At 44.4% G+C, this 5836-nt stretch overlaps 1 pseudogene; it reads right to left on the bottom strand.

The window, feature by feature from the left end:
* Window positions 1–1036: 1036 nt before the first annotated feature.
* LOC144220423 (zinc finger protein 346 pseudogene) lies at window positions 1037–3966 on the bottom strand (annotated as a pseudogene).
* Window positions 3967–5836: the final 1870 nt, after the last annotated feature.

The following is a 5836-nucleotide window of genomic DNA, read 5'->3' on the forward strand; positions in this document are numbered from 1 at the left end:
GAATCCCAAGCTGACAGTGCTGAGCCTGATGCGGGCTCCAACTCATGAACAGTGAGATCATGACCTGAGCTGAAATCAAGAGTTGGACGTTTAACCAACTGAGCCACCCAGCTGTTCCAGTCCCAGAGTTTTTGGTTGGAACTAGTAGAAAAAGATATTCTGTCCATTATAGTTACCTATTTATCAGGACACAAGCCTGGAGCTGGCAGCTGCCATATTGCTACCTTCTGGAGACAGTCTTCCTGAGAAACAGGTTACATGGAGGAAAGCAGATGAGGTTAAATTCTTTATGATGACACTGTGTCAGAACCTGGATCTAGCCATCCCTTTACCAAAATTTTTCACTATGTAAATCAATAAATTTCCTATTTTAGCTCACCAGTTTGATTTCAGATTTTTATAGTGGTAGCTGGAGTCTAATACACTGAGAATCTTGGGTAAAATTATGAGACTATGGGGATGGGGCTTGGAATATAAAGTAACCATTGAACCTCATCCAATCTGTTTTGAAGCTGCTAGTTCCATAAGACCATGGCCCTGTTCGAAGGTGAGTGAGGCAGGACAAGGGGTCATGTGGGAAGGATTTTGGTCCTTGTTTGGGAAGAGTTCTGGACTAGGAATCTAGGGAACTGGATTCCATGTTCCATTGTGCTGCTCCTTAGTGTCAGAAACTTGTACAAAATACTACACTTCTTTGAACCTTTTCTATAAAATGGAATATCATTACCTAGCTCAAAAGGCTGTTATGCAGATCAGATTCAAGCTTCTCAGCTTCTCCAGCTTTTTTATACTCTTACTGGAGTTAGTGCTTGCATCTTAGGCATTCCTGCTGTGCCCTGTATAACCCTCTTACCATCGCCATAATGATCTGTAACAGTGTGTGAGCTCCCCAAGGGCAAGAAAACTCTTGTTCATCTCTGTGTATTTTTGCCAACAGGGACTTCTTAGCAGGGACTCCTAAGTCCAGACTAAGAGGTCTTAGCCAAGGGCTTTTGATATGGCAGCCCACCCACCCTTCTGCCCTTCATTTCCTTGCCTAACAAACAAGGCTGATGCTGACATCCTGAATAAGGTAGAAGGACTCCAGGGAAATTGCTGAGACAGTCTGAGCTTTGGAAGCCAACAGCTGAGAATCCACCGTGGGGGCCATGTAGGGCCCTTCCCAGCTGGTCAAGAGCAGGTGCCCATGAACAGTTTACTGAGTGAAGAATGGGAGCTGAGGCTGTCTGGGTACCTTCTTTAGACCTGGCTCTCTGAAACAAAAGTTAGACAAAGGGGGCCTGAATTCATCAGACTCCTTCCTTCATTACATCATTTCTCAGTCACAGGAAAGCTTCCTGCAAGAATCTCTAGGCCTACAAGTCCATGGAACAAACCTAGTTCTGTGTAAAGGCTATGGGGGAAAAGGTCATCTTTCCTTACACACCTTCATTCATTCATTCATTCATTCACTCATTCATTTATTCATTCATTCAACAAATACTTCATGACACACCACTCCACATTAGAAAAGTGGAGATGAAAGAAACTAGATCTCTGCCCTGAAAAGACTAGCCTGGAGAGAGCCATATTGGACACAGCCTTCATTTTGGCTTCCTTGTCTGTCTCTTGTCCTGCTCCCATACATTCCTTCTCCACCTAACAACCAGAATGATTGTCTCAAACAAAGTAGAGTATTAATTTAAACCTTTTGAAGGCCCCCATCAGGACCTCTGTGGCAGGAGGAGGTGGATGAGTTGATAAGGTACTACTAAGTTTAGGGCACCTAAAGGTTTGGCTTCCACAAGATTACTAAGTGATTTAGATGTTTATCTCTGTACCATCTCCTAATATCAGTATTTAAAGCCTTAGGAACCTAACAGAGATGAAGGTGAGGGGTCAAGGCACACATACTAAATCCAATGGCAATATAGCCCCACATCCTAGGTATGTTAGTTTACTGTCTGGCTTCTGGGAGAAGTTCTTTATTTAGATGCTTCAGTGACCAAGAGAGAGCATAAGTACATGCACACATACCCATGTACAATACATGAAGGCATTTCACAAAGGAAAAGGCAAGGAGAGGGAAGAGGGTAAAGGGCTTCTTTGATTCAACAAAGAGGGACCTATGAAGGTCACAAATTCTTGCGTGAAAGCTACAAGGAAATATCCACTCCCAGTAAAGTCTCAGGGTACAAAAGACAGCAGAGGTCAAGAAATCTAGGTTGGAGGCCTGGAGAATATCTGTTTCCTCACTGCATAAACCTGCACCAGCTCCCCTTTCTTTCCCTGGGGGGGTGCCTATCCTGTTTCCTGGGACCCAGGAATCTCCTGGTGGATGCTCGGAGAGGGCTAGCCTCACAGCAACCTGGGAAGGTGGTCTGCTGCACAAGGGAAAAGAGAGGGCCAGTAGAGCCAAGGAGCAGCAATGAACCTCTGAGCTGGCTGGCATGAGACAGTTTTCCTTTAAGGGCACAGAACCATCAAGGGAACTTGCATGTGGGGACTTTCCCACATGATCCCAGGACAAATGATGGAGGAGAAGAAAGGCTCCCATTGGTGCTTTTCATGATCTCACTAGGTACTGAGGTCTCCTCCAGCTCCCAATGTTCCCCAGCTGCTGCAGATCCTTAGCACCAAACAGAAACTGTGGAGAAGAGGCAGGAAGGGGAGCACTATTCTTCCAGGACCGTCGCACTGCTCCAGAGGAAACTTCACAGTGGGCAGAAAGCTGTACAACTGGCCAGCATCTGGTCCCCTGTTCAGGAAAGCTTGTCCCTTTTAGGGAAGGGGGGAGTGGCATAGTAGCTCCAAGTTTCTATGTGGCAGGACCTTTCCCATCTAGGCCAGGGTCTTGTGTGAAAGCTCCAGGTTTCACTGGAGCCACCTAGACCCCAGGCAGAACTCAGTTCTTTAACTTCAGACTGGTCCAAAACTGACCTGCGGAGGAAAGACAGGCCTGGGTCTCGTGACATATGGCCCAAAAGAGCGAGGGAATGGGGAAAGCCATCCTCCAGACTACAACCCAGTGAGTTCCCAAGTCTTCTTAAGAGCCACCCCTTTCCCTTTTCCTGCCCTACAGGGCCCATTCCAAAGGGCATTTGCCTAAACCAATCAGAGGCTATCTGTGGCCCACTCCTGCCTCAGGCCTATAAATTCTCCAGGTATAAAAAAGAAGGAGGAGGAAGCCAAGGACTGATTATGGTCATGGGAATCTGACTCGGCTGATTTAACTGGGTGCCCTCTGGTGCACTACCTTATACACCTTGCAGAGGTAGCCCTTCCTAGCTGATGAGTCGGTGACAGCAAGGTCTGCCAGCTGCTCCTAGGGTGCCATGAGTTTGAACCTCCGTTTCCCATTTCCTGTGTTTCTTGCCCACATAATGTCCTCAAGCCATGATGACGTCATTGAATGTCACGTGGTAGAGGCTGCAGAACTTGTCTGGGTCTATTACCTCTCTATACTGATGCAAGGTTTCCACCTCACTGGATTGCTGCTTCAACTTCCAGTTCTTTGTGTGTCTTCCCCAGGTCGTGTGACTGGGCCAGGAGAGGGAGGAAAAGGTTATGTTACAAATGGGGTGGCACTGGGTCTTGTTTTCGCTCCTGCTGCTCTTCTAATCTGAGTCCAGCTTCTTTGTTTCCCTCCTTAATGTCTCCAGCCTATGGATTGCTAGGTATCTCCTCACTTTCTTGGTATGTATTTTGCTCTAGTAGTGTGTCAGCTTGTGGGATCAGAAATGAGTGAGACACAGCAAACCGTATACTGGATATTGATAAAGAGATGCTGGTTCTTCCAGATCATGTGCTCCGATTCTTCCCTCCCCACTGATTGGGCCCAGGACACTGCTTCCCACAGGCAGCAGGTCCTCTAGCAGTCTAGGTGCACCCACCCTGTTCTGTCCTTCTTGCTGCTAGGGAGCGGTTGTATGGCCTGGCCCCTCCACTGTCCTTGGCCTCCACGTTACCCAACATGCGATACTCCATCTTTCCCACAAGCCCTAACCTGCTGACAGCCCCACATAAACCTTAGTTTCTACTTTTGTATCTTTAAATAAAAAAATAAATAAGGGGTACCTGGGTGGCTTAGTCAGTTAAGCACCAACTCTTTATTTCTGCTCAAGTCATGATCTCCTGATTCGTAAGGTACAGCCCCGCATTGGCTCTGTGCTGACAGTGTGGAGCCTGCTTAGGATTCTCTGTCTCCCTCCCTCTCTGCCTCTCTCTCTCACAAGTAAGTAAATAAACATTAAAAAACACAAATAATATATAATAAGCACTCATTTCCTAGTGCCTAACCACCCCCACCCCCAAAACACATACGGTTGTTTGATCTTCTTATAAGATCGATATGTCAGAATAGGCTTAATATTGTTATTCTTCTTCCTAGTTGGGGATGTGCATATTCTTTGAATTTAATAACCATGAGACTCTCTTATCCTTTCATCCTGTACAACCCATTAAAATCCATTTCCCATGAAAATTAAAATATGGGCTTGGAATGGTAGTCACAGTCCAAATCTGGGTTAACTTCTGGGGAATAATTCTTCACAGCTATGCCAACCCCATCTCATGTTTGGTTAAGAGAATGGGGCTCAATCGTCTGGTAATCTGTGAAGGCTGACTAAAATAATGATATAAGGTAAAAATCAGCTTCATATTTAATAAAAGTCAATGTTTAAATTTGTTATTTATGATTAAAAAAACACATTTTCTGCTTTAGACAACTTATCTAAATCCTATGAAGAAAACTCTATTAATAGTTTTCATCACCTTGCACTTGATGAAACTATATCATAGTAACTGTGGGATCTTGGCCATGTTATTCTGCCTCTTCAAGTTCCAGAGGTAGGATCCAAGCTTAGGTTTGTCTCCCTCAAAGCCCATAACTTTTTTTTTTTTTTTGGTTCAGTTCAACAAATATTTATTTAGCATATACCAAGTATCTTAATAAATCTTTTCCAGAAAATAAAAGAACCAATAAGATATATATACATATGTATATATATGTATATACATGTATATACACGTATATATGGGTTACATATAGGATGGCATCACTGATTGATGAAAAAGAATTGACTCCATTGATTTACTCTTAACCATGGCAACTTCTCTTATCCATACCTAAGCCACATCTGGCTTTCACAAGCAGGAGTATAAAGATAAAGACAGATGCTAGCCTCAGAAACTAACCTGTAATGAACAGCATCAAGTCAGTGCCTATTAGAGTTCTTGTTTCCCTCATGTTTCTCTAGGACTGTGAATCTTTACATCCATCTCTTCTCACTGGATTGCAACTCAGCCTTAGCTTGCCGGGATTTCTTTTCCAGCTGCTAACCTTGTGCACCGTGGCCCTGCACGCTGTCTGGCTGTCCCGTGGAGAGGAGGCTGTGCAGAGCATGGCATCTGACAAAATGCAGGTCATTTCTCTGAATGAGCATTATTCATTTCTGTCGGTTAAATTCAGAGGTAGCAGCCTGCATTTCTCCCACTGGGCTGCTAAGAGGAACAGCAGAGCATTAGGAGACAGTTTAAAAATCAAAATACTCTGCTGCATTCTCCCATGTTGAGAAGGGCATGTCAATTTATCTCAGGGATACCTCTTGGGGCAGAAGTTTTGTAAACACACTCCAGTGGCCCTTGGGTCCTAATTTAAAATATTTCTGTTCTATTTCATACCAGGCACTGTTTTTTTATCCCTGAACCAAACCCATAGTTTGTATTCAGTCAGGAAGGGAGGGAGAGCATGGACATTTTATATTTATTCTTCCTTGAGCCATAGACTCAACCTTAAAGGCTCTTCAAGTTGGACAAGGGTCAGGGTAGAGGAGAATTCTCCAAAATATGATTGTTT

Source organism: Crocuta crocuta, unplaced genomic scaffold (assembly GCF_008692635.1).
Source record: "Crocuta crocuta isolate KB4526 unplaced genomic scaffold, BGI_CrCroc_1.0 scaffold186, whole genome shotgun sequence".
Taxonomy (NCBI): Eukaryota; Metazoa; Chordata; class Mammalia; order Carnivora; family Hyaenidae; genus Crocuta; species Crocuta crocuta.